The sequence below is a fragment of the Nematolebias whitei genome, chromosome 10 (assembly GCF_014905685.2).
Source record: "Nematolebias whitei isolate Nwh7 chromosome 10, NemWhi1, whole genome shotgun sequence".
Lineage (NCBI taxonomy): Eukaryota > Metazoa > Chordata > Actinopteri > Cyprinodontiformes > Rivulidae > Nematolebias > Nematolebias whitei.
The window spans coordinates 34,481,301-34,499,861 of NC_056507.1; positions in this window are offsets into that span (position 1 = coordinate 34,481,301).

Genomic DNA, 18,561 nt, shown 5'->3' on the forward strand with positions numbered 1-18,561 from the left:
ATGTGGGGTGCCATTTGTAAAGTTACACAGTCAAAAATTAACAGCAATATTTTGGGTTATTTAGCCTTTAATAAAAAAAAGGGTGTTTTTTTTATTTATTTGTATTTTCACCATGTTATTTATACATTTATAAATGTCATAGTTCAAAGCTAAATATTTAATTTCTACCAAACTAAATATTTATTTTCCAAGCTAAATATTTAATTTCCAAACTAAACGTTTAATTCCTAAATTAAATATTTAATTTGCTAACTAAATATTTAACTCTGACGTAAATATTTAATTCTGACCTAAACATTTTGCTTGCAAGTTAAATATTTAGCTAAATATTTAGCTTGCAAATTAAATATTTAGGTCAGAGTTAAATATTTAGTTAGCAAAATGAACATTTAGTTTATGAGTTAAATGTGTAACTTAGAAGTTTAATGTTTAGTTTGGAAATTAAATATTTATCTTGGAAAATAAATATTTAGCTTGGAAATTAAATATTTAGTTTAAGAATTAAACATTTAGCTTAGAAATTAAATGTTTAGTTTGGAAATTAAATATTTAGTTTTGAAAATAAATATTTAGTTTGGAAATATGACGTTTATAAATGCATGAATAACTTGGTGAAAATATGACTTTGAAAAAAACACACCCTTTTTTTCCTGATGCATGCTCAATAATCCAGGTAAAAACATCTAAAAAGTTAAATCTGGTCCTCTGGACTTTGCTTTGTTTTGTTTTTTTCAATGTCCAAAGGACCACATTTAACTTTTTTAGACACCCTTTTTTTCCTCACGAAAGGCTAAATAACCCAAATTATTGCTGTTAATTTTTGCCTCTGTAACTTTACAAATGGTATCCCATAATTTATGTTGCATGTAAACCGCCATTGTACTTTGTAGCTGCCCTCTCAACCAGCTCCCCTCTCTGCTGAGACAGAGCTATCTTTACATGGACGAGCCTGACTGTGAGCATTAACGTGTGTGTTGTTTGGCAGCTGGGAACAAGTTTATGGTAATGGTTTGGGTGATAGGTCAGGGGCGTGAGGGTGGTGGTGACTGTTGATGGCTGTGTGGGGCTTCAGGCAGCGTCCAGCTGGCCTGGAGCTGCCTCTGAGCTCAGAAAAGTGTGTGTGTGTGTGTGTGACTGGGTAGGTGGATGGAGGTTTTAGACATTGGGCAGCTTGTGGTTTGAGTGTGCGGGACAAGTGTGAGCTAAGGTCTCCCCCCCCCCCCACTCCGCCCCAGCCCTCCTGCTACAGAGGCTGTAGCAGAGAGTCAGGCACCCCCACCCTGAACAGCTGCCAAGAGAGAAATGTTAATGTGGTGGGCACCTCCTGAGGCTGCAGGTCAAAGACTCGAGCTGTGGACTTGTTTTTCTGCTTTCTGAATCGCTCCAAATTACTGTGAGGCCACGATCAAAGGCACGGCTAATCGCACGCCGAACAGCGTTCACCAGAGGAATGCACATCGCCCGCTGCCTTTCACGCCAGAGTTCAAGTTCACAAAGATGATCTTTAATCCTGCTCGGAGAGTAACTTCTGGATGACTGTCAGCTATGAGCACGTCAGATACACTGTCAAATACGACAAGTTAAGTTAACTCAAATGATTTGGGGAAATCGATTGCACAGATTGATTTAAAGTTTTGAAACTCAAATTATTTTAGTTTATCTAATTACGTGATAAGAGTCTAAAGAGCCCCAAACAATTATTTTAAGATAACTCAAATGCATGTGTTTACTAACTCATTTTATTTAATATGTTGCAACTTCAAGCATTAATTATGTTGGACTAAAATGCTGTATTTATTCATACTTATTTAAAAGAGTTATGTGTTCATATTAAAATAAAATAAAATAACTGTAATTTCTGGTGTATAAGCCACTGCTTTTTTTTTCACACTTTCTACTCTGTGTTTGCAGAAATGGATCATTTTATTTATCCATCCATCCATTATCTTTACCCGCTTATTCCATTTTGGGTCACGGGGGTCGCCGGTGCCCATGTCCAGCAATCACTGTGCGAGGGGCGGGGTACACCCTGGACAGGTCGCAAGTCCATCACAGGGACACATAGAGACAAACGAGACAAACAACCATTCACTCTCTCACTCACACCTAGGGACAATTTAGAGTCACCAATCAGCCTAACACGCATGTTTTTTGGTCTGTGGGAGGAAACTGGAGCACCCGGAGAAAACCCACGCATGCACGGAGAGAACATGCAAACTCCACCCAGAAAGGCCCCTGGACCGGGGTTTGAACCAAGGACCTGCTCGCTGAGAGGCAGCAGCTCTACCAGTTGCGCCACCGTGCTGCCCTAATTTTATTTATTTTTTTCATAATTTCTATATTTTATTAGGGATGCACCGATTCACTTTTTTTTACTTCCGATCCGATACTATGTCTGAATATCAGCCGATACCGATCCAGTTCCAATATCATGATCATCATTGATTTTATATGAGGCTGTAATAATCTCCTCTCAAGTACAATTTGTACAAATATATGCATGCTTGTCCAAAAAGGTAACTTGAGGTAAGTTGTATTAATGTTACATAAATTTTAAAGTTAGAATTAAATTCTAACACAAAACATGTTTTTTTTTTTTTATTCCTAGCTTTAAAGTGGATATTAAAGTGATTAATTTCAGTGATTGTTTAAAGTTATTTTATATTTTTTTTAAATAAGGGGCAGATATAAGAATTTTTTTTCTTCTTTCTGCACTCTTTTCATTCGATGTTTTCTTTTTGATGTTTTTTTTATCGTTTCTTTTAAATGAATGAATAAATGAATTAAATAAAATGTTAAATGGCTTCAAACATCTGCTACGTTCATGACATAAACCAACAGACATGTTCCTGTTTTTAGTATTTTACATCACTTTATAATGTAGCTGTTTTTGTTTTTAATATATATAATTTTCAAATATGTTTTTTATGATTGTTTACTGTTGTACTGATAAATATCTCCTGGAGGGTAAACTATATCTTGGCTGCAAGTATCAAGCTGTGAAATCCTTCATTTTCTACAACTGATAGTGGTTGGTCATTAATTATGATGAAGTTTATCAACTTCTCTGTAAACATTTGAGCTCCGTGGTTTCAGCGATGTCTTCTTCTTGTTCAGTCCGAAGCAGGCAGCCTGATTTGGGGCAGCCGCGCTCAGTCTGTCCCTCCTCAGAGACGGGCAGACTGAGCGGGGCGGATTGGACGCGGCTGACCGGGTTGAGCAAAGAGCAGCGCCCCGCTGAAGCCACGGAGCTCGAATGTCCATCGTAAAACTAACTTTACCGCGGTTTAATGTGGCGCTATGGCTCTGCAGACATTGCACGTTGCTGCGTTGCTTTGTGGTGTTTCTAGTGTAAAATACTTCCACACAGCGGACATGTTTACATGAAAAGTTTGTTAGCTGTTAGCCACAGTGCTGCTAACTCAGTCCTCACGTTGTAGCTGGCTGCAAACTATGAAATGGATCTCCTGAGTGTGAGGCGGGTCTTATTACTCTGGGCTCATGAGACATGCCGCCGTTCAGGAAATCCATTCCATAGTTTGAAGCCAATGTGCATCATGGATCGGAAATATCGGCAGGAGGATCGGAAAATCCGATACGTAAATTATGCTGGTATACCGATACTGGATCGGATCGACCCCATCCCTATATTTTATATTGAAAGGCTTCCTGATGTTGCTCGGCAGTTTCCTGCTGCTGACTAACATTTTCCTTTGATGAAGCTGGGCTGCTCATGCAGCTGCCCTGCACCCACTTCTTTTGGGAGTGGGCTTTAGTTATGCAGGATGAATGCCCTCAGGTAAGCACATGTACCAAACCTTTTGATCAGGGTTTCAAATACCCTACCATAACCCCACCCACTTTGTCATCATGTGATCAGGAAGTCTAACCTGAATGATCAGTGAGGTGCTCTCCAGAACAACAAAGTTCATGCTCAATAATCCAGGTATCAAATCCAATAATTCTCAGTCAGGTCATCTGGACAGTTTCTTTTTTATAAAGACGTTTTGCCCTCTATCCAGAGGGCTTCATCAGTCAGAGGAGTTCCAGTAAACTTTTTCCCCACCAAGCAGTAAACTCCTTAAGTGGACCAACCAGTTTGCTGGAGCTAAGATGGTTTCTGGGGGCTGCCCTGTCCCTCGTCGACTCCTCCCAGGCATACTCTCCAGAACCATCCCCCAACATGGTCACATGACCTCGATAAGAATTCTGGGTAAAATTGACTGGTAAATAATTTTGTTAATAATTTCAGTTACGTAGGTGTTTGGCACTGTTCTGTCCAGTGATTATGCGTAGATAATTATTGTGTTCAATTTTGGTTTGAGTTGCTTTCTCTCATCGTCTAGCTTCAGCGACACTGAACTCAAAAAAGCTACTACACTTCACAGGATAGCTCAGATGCAAAGCATAGATTAGCCCAAACACAAAAACAGTTCATCAGTCCATGAGTGATGAATCATTACAACCTGATCCTCAAGCACAACCAACACCTGGCGATGACTTCTCAGCAATGACGTCAGAAACAGGAGGGGTTTTATTTCTTTGGTCTGAATCAGTGATCACAACTTAAACAATTTAAAGCAACAATATTCAAAATAAATGATAAACATGTTAGTACTTATTGCAAGTCAGTAAGTACGTCAGATTGTTCGCTTTGGATCTACGTAACTCAGTTTGTAAAAATTTCTCTAACAATTAAGCTGAAGTGAGTACAAATAACTAACTTATTTTAGTAAGAAGCACCAATGGGTTTTACGGCGTAGTAGTTCAGTTTCAGAGGTGCAGCTGTTTTAGCTAAGCTGGCTGTGGCAGCCATCTTGAATTCGATTTGAACCTAATTGTAAATGTCAAGGTTCATGCTCAATAATCCAGGTACAAAATCCAATAATGTTCAGTCAAGTCATCTGGACAGTTTCTTTTTTGTTGAGAGACGTTTCACCCTCCATCTGAAGGTCTTCATCAGTCGGAGGAGTCACAAACAAACTGTTTTCCCCACTAAGCAGTGCACTCCTACAGTGGACCAACCAGTTGCTAATTGTACCGTAACCAGCGTGCTAATTGTAAATTTCATCTTTGTTCAAACGTTTAACGTTAAATTTTTGAACCCAGATTTGGTTGAGGGAGCACTCTCAGCTACTACCATGCCAGATTTTAACTCATCTGTAAAAGTTGCAGGTTTGCTAAAATCTTGTTGCTGTGTCGGCCATCTTGAATCACGTTCTAAAAGGTATTCGCTTGTCTATGCCTAATGATTACTTCCTGAAAGTTTGATTTAAATCTGCTCAGTGATTCAGTAAGTATTTTGCTAACGGCACAGAGAAACAAACACAGGCAGACACGGACAAAAACATTATTGCTCCGTGTTCACCCGCGGGCTGTAAAAACACTGCAGGTCCGATGAGCGTAGAGCAGTGCCAGGCAGGAATCATTTCATCTTAGAAGTACATTTTACAGGCAAAATGTCCAATGGCAGGTATTTCCTGTCGGAAAAATAATGATTTAATGCACCTATGCACCAGACCGAGTCTGGACAACATGCTTTTGTCCTGGCAGGACCTCCCCGACTCAGCGTCTCCAAATGCTTGACATTTATGGTGAACATAAAAACAACATGTAGTTGTAAATATGAAATCAACCCAAAAGCACTACCTGCAAAGGATTATCGTATATCAGGCAGCCGAAACAGAAACAGACAAATCGTCCAACTACACTCACATCAAATAAATGCATGACAGAGGAGGCCATGTTTGGGTAACCCTGAGCAGGAATTAGGTAATGTTCAGGATGTATGCCTCTTTAAGTGCCGCAGTGGCGACCCTTCTTTAACACTCTGACTCAACGGTCCATTGTGCATTGTGGGTCAGAACCTGAAGGAAGGAGCTACTTTTACAGTGTCAAAGCTACCTGTTTTTTCTTTTTGTGATGGCCCACAGACCGCTTGAACATCAACTGCAAGAAACATTTGATTTGATCTCTTTAAGCCTTCTTCTATAGCAGATCAGCATCAATATCACATATTCTGTAGATGACCCCCAGCTGCTACCACTTTACATTTTAGCTTCATACCTGAAAAACTGATGGAGTTACAACAATTTTTGTATTGGCTAAGGCTGCTACTAGTGATGGCCATCTTGAATAAGGTTGACTCTAAAAGTTAATCAGATGTAAATGCACAGTACAACCATTTCATTTCATTAAAGTTTTATCTAAATCAGTCCACCGGTCAGGGGCAATTCTAGAATCTGCCCTTTAGGGGTGCTTAGCCCCCAGCGCTGACAATGGCTCTTGACCAGTGGTGTAGTTCACATATCTGTAGTGGTTATACTGGGCTTAGAAACCAAAGTACACTGGTTAGTACAATGTAATCGTCAATGTATTTAGATTTTTAAGCATATTATACATTTTCAAATTTCTCAGATGCTTATATTTGAATAAACAAACAACAAACTTTGTACAACAGTTGGCTTTGTATTAAAAAAATGTTATAGAATTTATAAAACAGTGTCAAAGCAAAGCGCTGCACACAGATAGATTGTTATGGAAGCGTTTAACGCAGGGATGTCAAACTCACTTACTTATAAAAGGGGGCCAAAATTAAAATCTTTCTCAAACTAAGGGCCAGTTTCAGAATCTACATGAACTCAAATCAGATACCAACATCTTTTCTTGGTCACAGGTTCCTCAACAAGAGTTTGATTGGTCTCATTTGATGTTCTCTGTTGTGCTTTCTACATCATAATCAAAGATTACTGAAAAAATTCAAGACATAGAAGTACTTTACGTTTCACGTATCAGCTTGGGGGCCAGAAACGATGTCAACGAGGGCCACATTTGGCCCCTGGGCCTTGAGTTTGACACATATGGTTTAACGTATCAATGACAGGTACCTAATGATATGTCATGTATCATTGGGCACTTTTAAGTGGGTATACTGAAATTCTTAAGCTTTTCTAGTGGGTATACTCCGTATACCCGAGAATCGCGTAGACTACACCACTGCTCTTGGCATGAACAACGTGGTGGCCATTAGCATCAGAAGCATTCATAATGTGGGAGGGGCACACTGGTGGTGGTGGTGGTGGTGTGTGTGTGTGTGAGGGGGGGGGGGTCTGGGGTCCTCCCCCCCATAAAATTTTGAATAAAGTAGATGCCATTTCCTGCATTCTGGTATATTTTAACAGGTTGTTAAACATCTACGTTTACTTCCAAAAGTAAACACTTGATTTTAGAGAGCACAGCAAGAATTAGCGCTAAGCTAGCGGCGTGCAATACTCATGCACTAGCTAAGATGCTTCAGACGTAGTGCTCTGCTTTACACTTAACAACCTAATAAACACGTTGTACAAAATCAGTTTAGTGTTAACTGATCATAACAAACAAAGACTAAACTTGTGCAACCAGAAGTTGCAACATCTACATATAAAACACACAAAACAAATCACAACTAGTTTTAAGCATTAACCTTTAATTTAACCATTAAGCATACAATGTAGTTCTGACAGACAACAGAGGATTTACCTGCAGTTACCTTCATGCAGGTGAACATGTGGTACTTCCTGTTTATCACTGTTGTATTCAGCTGATCATGAGGTAAATAAACTATGTATTACAATGATCTGTTACTTTTTAAATGTTTGATTTATTGCATTGAATCATAAATGCAATAAACAGAACCCAAACCAAAACCCCACCCCCAATTTTTTTTTTTTTACTTCATTTTTTTAGGGGTGCTGAGTTCAAATTTAGGGGTGCTTGAGCACCCCCAAAAAGAGGCTCAAATCGCCACTGCCACGGTTCTTTAGCTATTTTGCTAAGAAACAAAAATCTTGTGCAGTCTGTCGCTGCTCAGCGTATGTGTTGTGGATGACTTTCAGCTACTACCACACCAAATCTGGGGTTGGTATATGTGAAACTGACTGATGTTAAGATGATATTTCGCTGACAGGACACATACAGAGACATGCTGAATCATATTTTTGTTCGCCTTTCATGACAGCAGGTTGCACTTTCCGTTCTTTAATGTGTTGAGAACTTTCTAAGTGTTTAACAAAAACTACGTGGGACCAATAAAAATATTTATAGTCTAGCTGCAGGAGGCTGCGTAAATCGGTCAGTCATCAATCAAACGAAGACGATGTTTGAAGTTCAGGACTGATTAATTGTGATGTTAATCATTGTTTTCAACCGGCTGCTCATTAATTTGTGAAACGTTGTGCTGGTGCCAGGGCTTGGTGTTACTTTCTGTTTGGATTGGTTCAAGTTCTACGTCTGAATGTCTCCAACTCCTTTTCTATGTTGGACGCTCTTCCTGGAAAAAAGAATTGTAATTAGTGAGGCTCCTAATGACTTATTTCCCTGTCAGTTGAAAGGAATTTTAATGTTGGAGGGGGAAAACACTCAGATGGCCTGCGCCTTGGGGTGGTGATTAGCACCGCTGCCTCACAGCAAGAAGAAGGTTGATGGGTCAAATCTCTCTTAGTGCATCCAATGTTTTTTCCTCACAGTTTAAACTCACAAATACAGTATTTAGGTCAGCTGACAATTCTGAAACGAACATGGACTGTTTCTGCTACTAATCTTTGTGATGGACTGTTGGCCTGTTCAGGCTGTGATTTCAGTCTGCCACGATCACTATAACAACAAAAAAGGTTGAATCATGTCATCTGGACTTCGATCACTATAGTTACTGTATAGTGGTGTGGAATACCATGCCACTGTATTTATAGTGTTAGTCTTATTCTAGTACTTATCATGGGTGGGGGGTGGGGGGGGGGCACAGTGGCACAGTTGGCAGAGCTGCAGCTTCAGTGAGAAGGTCACTGGGTCAAATCCGGACCTGGGAACTTTCTGGGTGAAGTTTACATGTTCTCTCTGTGCATGCGTGGGTTTTCTCTGGGCACTCCGGTTTCCTCCCACAGACCAAAACATGCATGTTAGGCTGATTGGTAACTCTAAATTGTCCCTAGGTGTGAATGAGAGCGTGAACAATTGTTTGTCTTTTTTGTCTCCATGTGTCCCTGTGATGGACTGGAGACCTGTCCAGGGTGTCCCCCACCTCTCGCTCAGTGATTGCTGGATAGAGCTGTCATTTCTAACCCGGACCCGAAGCCCGGCCCGGCCCGAATTCGGGGGGGCATGATAATGTACTGGATGAGCGGGTTGGGCGATGTCGGGCTTTTGATTGTGTCAGTGGATCAGCCACAATCCAATTATATGGCAACGTAGCCTGCCATACATTTACCAGCCACACGCGGCCATTTCATTTAGAGCTGACCGGCCTTGAAAGAGATAAAATAAAGCTCAGTTAAGCTTCAGATGGGACTGTACTGCAGGCAGAGATCCATCACCCAAATGGACGTTCCTTCAGCCGCTGCAGTCAGCCGATGAACCAAACAGGTGAGATCCCAAAGCAGACACGACAGAGCGGTCTTAATGCAGAATGTAGGCAGAAACAGGATTTAATGTGCTTTGACGGCCATGAAAGGACAAACACCCCCTCAGCTCCGATCTTCTGCCCCTTTTATTTGGCCGCATGTCCGTTGTCTGTTAATAATTATATAAGCAGTCAAAGCTTAATTAAAAATGTTGGGGTTTTTGGGGGTTCGGATCTGTAATTACTGTTAATTCGTCGGGTCGGGTGCAGTTTGGAAATGATGGCTACAGGCTGGGGCCGGGTCGGATCAAATTTTTTGGGCCTGAATGCAACTCTACTGCCGGATATGGGCACCAGTGACCCCCATGACCCAATAAAGAAGAAGCTGGTAAAGGTAATGGATGGATAGTATTTATCATGCACTGCCATAAAAGGTGGATGACAATGTAACTTTGTGCGTGTGAGCATGCGTTTGTTTTTCTGATTCTTAGCAAATCTCATGAATGACAGAAAGGATTTTATTGAACTTCTTGGGAAATCAATATTAAAAGTACATCTACAACAGAATAACTTCTGTAGTCAGTCCAATTCAAGATGGCTCCCACAACTTTAGCAAACACTAACGGTCATTGACAGAATTACAATGACTGCAAAATGATGTTGAATTAAATTGACACTCATGTCTGCCGATCTTTTTGAATCCTTGTGTAACGCTACAGACTTTGCGAACAAAAAACGAAAAGTTCAATCTTGCAACATGAAGGTACGGTCGTACTCTTCAGCTAACACAGTTTTGTCCTCAGTGGCACTAATACAGATCTCCATCGGTCATATGACCCTGCGTACATCTCAGACCTTAAATCGGACCCTCTTCTTATTGGAAACGGTTTTCTTGACACGCTTATGCCTTTAATCTGTTTTCAAACCCTGAAGATGTGAGCACAGGTGCAAACACCTCTGCCAATTTCCTTACCTCATCAGTTCCATTACCGTTTTGATGTGCTGGAGGCCGCAGAGATGCCGCTGTGATTTGTTTCTAAACTACAAGAAAAAATGAGTCCCGGTATAAATGCTTCCTAAAGGATCACACTATCTTAGAGCTATTCCAATCTGGCTTTAAACCTCTCCACAGCACTGAAACTGCCCTTCTGAAGGTTTTTAACAACATCTTCATATCCACAGACGCTGGTGATTCTGTGCTGCTTGTCCTATTGGACCTTACATTTGCTTTTGACACCATTGACCATGAGATCCTCATTTCTTGGCTGGAGCAGTGGGTGGGCATCACGGGGTCAGCCCTCAAGTGGTTCAGATCCTACCTCTCTGACAGTTCCTTTTGTGTCTCCATCAAAGATTTTAGTTCAGCATCGGCAGCGCTTAAATGGGGGGTACAGCAGAGGTCCATCCTCGGTCCCCTTCTATTTTCTTTATACCTGCTGCTACTAGGTGCTATTTTCTGGAAACACAACATACTCTTTCATTTCTACGCCGATGACTGTCAAATTTACTTCCCCCTAAGACACAGTGGTACACTCTCTATTCAACCTCTGCTTGACTGCCTGGCTGACATCAGAGACTGGATGGCTTGAAATTTCTTAAGTTTCAATGAGAAGAAGTCTGAAGTCATGTTGTTTCCTCCCAATGACACAATCATCAACCACTGCATTGACCTTTCCGCTCTAGAGAAACAAAGAGTCATTAATCTGGGAGTGATAATGGACCCTTCCTTGAAACTTAACATTCATGTAAACATGATTGTTAAATCCTGTTTTTTCCAGCTGAGGCGTCTCTCTAAGCTGAAGCCCATATTGTCCAAAAATAACCTGGAGACAGTAATACACGCATTCATAACATCTAGGCATGATTACTGCAATTCGCTCCTGTTTGGTATCGGTTAGACCTCCATTGCACGACGGCAACTGGTCCAAAATGCAGCAGCCCCAATTTTTAACCGGTACAGGCAAAAGAGAGCACATTACACCAATTTTGGCCCCCCTGTACTGGCTACCGGTTCACTTTCCTATTCAGTTCAAAATACTATTGTATGTCTATAAATCAATGAACAGTTCTGCATCCGCCTAGCTCACTGATCTGCTGCAGCTGTATGTCCCACCATGTTTGCTGAGGTCAGTGAACCAGTTGCTTCTTACAGTTCCAGGAACCCGTCTTAGTGCAGGGGTGGCAGTGTCTTTTCTGTCGCATGTCCAAGTCTATGGAATGAGTTATCTCTGCTTGTCAGGCAGGCCCCCTCCCTCACAGTTTTTAAAACCCACTTAAAAACCCACTACTATTCCCTGGCTTTCAACACTGTATGATCTGTGTTGAACCTGTATGCATCACACTGTGTTAGTCATTATGTCATTATCTGCTATTATTTTGTTTCTATATTTTGATTTTATGTTATGTTGTATGTTGTTGTGTGCTTTGCCTGTTTGTTTCTGTTTGTACAGCACTTTGGTTGGCCCTGTCACTGTTTAAAGTGCTTTATAAATAAAATGGTAAGTTATGGTATGGTAATGACCACTAACGATCATTGACAGGATTAAAATGACTGATAAATGATGTTAAAGTAAATTCATGCTAAAAGTTTGAGCAGAGATGTTGCGTATTGTTAGAATATGTGTTGTGTATCACTCTCAGCTACCACCACGCCAAATTTGAGCTCAACATTAGTCAAAATGACTCAAAGCCATTTTGTGTTGCCAAAGTTTGAGCAGTTGTGGGTGCCAGCCTATTTCAACCATTTTACTGCTGCTAATTTTATGTATTTATTTATTTTAATTTAATCTTTATAGTTTCATTTATCTTTATAGTCTTAATCAGTCACAAGGACACATTTTCAAGAGAGATAATTTAGACAACCAACATATAAAGTACAGACAATATACAACAATAAAAAAACAATAAAAAAATAAACATACTGTTATAAAAACACTGTTACTGTTAGCAGTATATTCCTGTTAGCAGTGTGGTCCTGTTAGCAATGTGGTCCTGTTAGTGATGAGGTCTTGTTAGCAGTGAGGTTCTTTTATCAGCATGGTCCTGATAGCAGCATGATACTGTTAGCAGTGTGGTCCTCTTAGCAGCATGGTACTATTAGCAAGGTGGTTCTGTTAGCAGTGAGATTCTCTTATCAGCATGGTCCTGTTAGCAACTTGGTTCTGTTAGCAGCATGATCCTGTTAGCAATGTGGTTCTGTTAGCAGTGAGGTTCTCTTATCAGCATGGTCCTGATAGCAAAATGATACTGTTAGCAATGTGGTCCATTTAACAGTGTGGTCCTTTTAGCAGTGTTGTTCTGTTAGCAATGAGGTTCTCTTATCAGTATGGTCCTAATAGCAGAATGGTACTGTTAGCAGTATGGTCCATTTAACCATGTGGTCCTGTTAGCAGCATGGTCCTGTTAGCAATGTGGTCCTGTTAGCAGCATGGTCCTGTTAGCAATGTGGTACTGTTAACAGAGAGGTTCTCTTATCAGCATGGTTCTGATAGCAGCATGGTACTGTTAGCAGCATGGTCCCATTAGCAGGGTGGTTCTGTTAGCAGTGAGTTTCTCTAATCAGCATGGTCCTGTTAGCAACGTGGTCCTGTTAGCAATGTGGTCCTGTTAGAAGTGTGGTCCTGTTAGCAATGTGGTCCTGTTAGAAGTGTGGTCCTGTTAGCAATGTGGTCCTGTTAACAGTGAGGTTCTGTTATCAACATGATCCTGATAGCAGCATGGTCCTCTTAGTAATGTGGCCCTGTTAACAGTGATGTTCTCTTATCAGCATGGTCCTGATAGCAGCATGGTACTGTTATCAGTGTGGTCCCGTTAGCAGCATGATGATAGTAACGGCCGCAGCAACAGACAATGACTGCCCCCAAGAACCGGGTCCAGCAGACGGCTCATGCTCTAAGGTGCTTCGTAATCCTGATAGTTTCATGTCTACTTCCAGTTCATTCAAAAACACTTAGTCTAAACAATGTTCATTTCTAACTGTTTGAGTTGCACTCTGCAGTCATTCAGACACCTGGAAACATTACGTGTCACATTCACAACGTAAAATACTAATAAAAATTTTACAAACACGCTTGGAATTAACAGTCAGTAAAAGAGCAGGTGTGAAAGTTTTTGGGGACGCTATCTCGATTTTACGTACGCGCTTTAGTAGCAATTAAAAGATCAGTTGAATCACTCCTAAACTTAATGATTTGTAAATGTACATTCAATTATGAATTTTCAGTGTTTCATTAAAGTAAATCCATTGGTTCATGAGATATTTTGCTAACAAGGCAGGCAAACAAACATCATCACCTTAACCCGTTTGGCAGCAACCATAAAAAGTGCTGGAAGTGTAAAATGATTGAGTTACAGCTATCAGCTGTTAAATAATAACAACAACAAAAAGATTGAGAAATGGTAAAATATCAAACAAATAAACAAACAAAACAAGAAAAAAACAATAATTCATTAAATAAAAATTAAAATAAAAAAAAGCGTGAGACCAAAGATTAAAGTCAGCCTTAGAAAATGATGCAGAACCAACCCAAACACATAACCGCAAAAAATATTTGCTCAATGCTAAGAGAGCACTGTTTGGTGTTGATTTTATTTTCCTTCAACATATTAAAATTATTATTCTTTTACCAGCTCTTTATTCATGTACATCCAAAATGAATGACTCATGTATCAATTCATGTTATGCATAATTTTGCTATGCTAATAAATCACAAAGCTTTGTTGAATTTAAATAACTTTTTTTTTTTTTTGCTTTGGGCCAAAGGGGGACAAGAAAACTTACAGTATGCAGAAAGCATAAACTTTTGGTACATTTTAAGTGAACTTCATAAAATCTGCTCTTGGAAAATAAAAGACCACCAGCTGAAAAGAAAACAGGTTGGATGTATTTAGCGTCGATCTGCTGAGCCGTTGTGACGACAACACGGCCTCAGCAGGAGAGCTGCTGAAAAGAGCTGAACCAGAGGAAAGCTGAAGGCGCTCCCCGCAGATGGCAGCTTTGATTAGTAGGTGTGAATGAGCTGCAGAAATCTCTTCCAACTCTTCACAATACAACACTATGAAGTGTGCTTCTGAAATGGACCGTACAGTAAGTCACCGTTAAAAAACCATTAGGAGGGAAAAGTAACTCTGCAGAAGTCATTTCTCATGTGAAGTTTTCCAGGATAACAAACCTGAAGTTCTCATGTGAACAAATCAAAAACCCTTGAATGCAGTAAAATAAAGAACATTATCAAATACACTTTAAAACCTATAACCAGTGGTGATTTCAGCCTCTTTTTGGGGGGTGCTCAAGGTCACCTAAATTTTAACTCAGCACCCCTGAAAAATTAAGAAACCACCATTAGGATTATGTAAGGAAGCTTAATTCTCAAACCTTAGATTCACCAAAATATTGACTAAATATGGACTAAATGATGACTCTTAAATAGGTCAATAAAATCTCTGATTATTTTTGCACGAGTCGGATCCTCCACACCATCTGTCAATCAATCCAGTAGGCTTGCCAGTAACTGACCAATCAGCGACCTCAGTTTGTCCCAAAGGTAAACGCCCCCTACCTGCAGGAGCTGCACCCCCTTTTCATTCCAATAATATTGTCAGCCGGGCTTAAATTGTAAACCAAACAATATGGAACACCAAAACGCTCAAAATTAATAAAATAAATAAAACGTTATAAAACAAGATTTTTTTTCATTTTTATTCTTATATTTCAGAATTGTGTTTTTCATGATGGCTTATTTATTTCATAATGACTTTTCAGCAGAATGACTTCTGCTGTCAATCAGCGTCAGTGGCTTGGACCTGCACGCCCACTGGCTGATCCTTCACATCCATTAGTTTTCCTGAATACCTGTTCACTGGTACAGCTACTGTTAATCTTGTTCAATTCAAAGAACTAAAACAGCGAGTCCTCCCGTGCACGCTCCTGCTGCACCAATCGATTTTTGGCAGCCCATCACTTTTTGTCACGACACCTGTATCTTCTGAGAACGTAATCCTCTCAATTTGATCTGCTAAAGTTACCTGAGCTGAACGAAGTTCATTAACTCTGTCATCCTTCATGACTGCTGACCTAGTAAGTCGCTGCTAGCCAGTGTTGCCAGGTGAGAAATGTAGGATTATCGTACTAGAGACATAAAATTATCGTATTTTGAGTGAAATTATCGTACACCCGTCATAACCAAAATAACAAATCTATTGATGCACTATAGTAGTGATGGGTTCTCTTCCAGACCGGCTCTGCTTCTTCTTTTCTTTTTTTCTTTTCCTCACTCATGGGGTGGATGCAGCGGACTATTCATCCAATCATGGCCGTTGTTCTGAGACAAACGCAAATACGTCACTCCTAGGTAACATTTAGAAAAGCACGATTGGCTGGAAATTCCAGCCAATCGTGCATCTGTTTGTGGACCCAGATGCCTTCAGTGTTCACAAAACAACTCGGACAGACAGTTGCGACAGGCTCATGACAACTGATTACAACCACACATTCACGGAATGGTCAAATTATCGTATATTTTGGTCTTTTTTGGGATTATTGATCGTACAAAGGACAAAATTGTCGTACAAATACAATAATTCTCGTACACCTGGCAACACTGCTGCTAGCTGCTATGCTAACTGTACCAGTGAGCAGGAAAACGTTGGTTACGTACTGTAACCCCAGATTCTATGAGTATAAGCGTAGCCCTTTAAGGCCTTCGCTAGTGGGTTTATCCCGTTATGCGCAGCATAAGCACTGAAAAAAAATTTAGTCCACGCCCACCTGCTGTGTGGGCCCCACCCGGTCCGTATAAATTACGTTAAGAGCGGGAAATCGGCTCCCAAAATAGCTTTTTCTTCAGCCATTTAGGAGCCAGTGAGGCCCGACGCTTAAAGGGCTACGCTTATACTCATAGAATCTGGGGTTACAGTACGTAACCAACGTTCTATTTCGTATAAGCTTCGCCCTTTAAGGCCTTCGCTAGTGGGTTAAGGGCGAAGCCGATGTGGTCCTCGCCTCACTGGGTCCATTCGAAACCCGTATGAAGCAGAAGCTTGCCCAAAAAGTCTAATCACTCAGCTCTCATGTGCATAATTACGCATTGCGTAATTATGTGAGCCATGCACAGACGCATGTTGTGTAACTATGCATTCTGAATGCATGAACGCCCCGGAAAACATCAACGGGGAGGGAAAAACGCTGAAAAGAGCCATGAACCAACCGGTTTACGGCTGAACCATATAAACAGATTAATAACAACAGGAGAGTTGATTATTAATCAAAAGAGCTGATTGATAACAATAGTCATGAACTGATTAATGGCAATAGAGTCAAGTAACAGTCACAACTTGTGATTGATAACATCTCACACTGTAATGCATGCAGACAGATGTGAGTAAAACGGAGTTCCATGAAACAACAATGTTCATTCTGTAACACTAAGGACAGAATGTGTCATGGAACAGACCGTCACATCACCTAAATAAAGGCGAATAATGAGCAGGGTGTTGACCACGCAGCCACAGTGCAAAAAATATCCTGCATTGACATACCATTATGTAAAGCAGTCGAAAATGCGATACCCCTGATAGAATGAGCTCTGAGGTTGACAGGAGGCTCTAAATCTGATGCTCTGCAGGCTTCAGAAATAGTCTCACACAGCCAGTGTGACAAGCGCTGGGTGGATAACGGGCGACCTGCAGATGCATCTCTATAATGCACAAACAGATGTTGAGTTTGACGCATTACAGCTGTGCACGCTATGTAACACGTCAACGCCCGCACCGGACAGAGAAGATGGAAAGATGCTTCATCCTCTGATCTGTGGGGGGTGGGGGGGGTGGAGAAACCCCTCCAACGATATCACTCTTGATTTAAAAGAGCTTGTGATGTTTTAGGCATAAAAGCTGGGTTTGGTCTTAAATCAGCTGAGCTGCCCGTCAGCCTGAATTATAAGACATGACGGAGCAACAGAGAGGGCAGATAAATCACTTACCCTCTTAGCGGATGTTAAAGCCAGCAGCAGGGCTGTTTTAAGAGACAAGAATTTAAGTGAAAACCTGATCCAGAGGCTCAAATGGAGCTTAGATCAGGGCTCGCAGGACCAGCGTTAAATCCCACTGTGGAGCAAGTGGGCGTGAAGCAGGCCTGCGTCTCTGTACACCTTTTAGAAAAACGCTTCATCAGCGGGTGATTAAAAGCTGTTCTGTCTCCGAACCCTTCGTGGCAGGAAGAGATGACTGCAGCGTACGTTTTAAACGTACTGAATGCCAACTTCCTATCCATCAGCTGTTGTAGAAAAGACAACACGCCGCCTAATGGGCATGAGGTGGCCTCTAAACCTTTCTCTGTACACCAGCGCTGAAAAGCCTTCCACTTTGATGTGTACAGAGCTGTGGTAGATGCAGCACGTGAATCTTGAATTGTGCACACTACCTCTTGAGGGAGACCCATCCTCTCTAAGCGGGACCGCTCAGCGTCCAGACCCACAGGTGCTGACCTATTTCTGGGTAACTCCTGATCGCTCCTCCTACTTGAAGGAGAGCATCCTCCCTCCACGGCAGTTTCTACGGACGACCCGACAACAGACGTTGCAGGACTGGGAACCATGGTGCGTTCACGCGCTCGGGAACTACCAGTAGAGCTGTCAATCCCTCCTCCTGAACTCGGTTCAGGAACCGTAAAATCAGAGGAGGTGGGGGAAACGCGTACAGAAGCGTTTTGGGCCACGGGCTGTGAGCAAATGCATCCATCCCCAGCGGTGGATCGTCTCGCGGGCTCAGGGAAAACCATAGTTGACACTGAGCGTTCTCTCACGTCGCAAACAGGTCCACAGCTGCTTTGCCAAACTTCTGCCACGTCTGAAACATCAGGTCTGGATGGAGGATCCAGTCTGCGTGACGTGGGCCGCCCCTGGACATCACATCTGCCCCTCTGTTCAGAACACCGGATATGTAAACCGCTCTGATGGAGAGCAGGTTTTGGTGAGCCCAACACAGTAGCTTTCGCGCAATGTGTAATATCTGGGCTGAACGCACACCCCTTTGGCGGTTTATGTACGCAGCAGTCACCATGTTGTCTGTGTGAATCAACACGTGTTGATTCTGCAGCATGGGAGCAAAGTGTTGAATCACATTCAGCACTGTGCGACACTCCAAAACATTGATGTGGGCTGATGTGTGGTGGGGCCACAGCGCCCCTACTG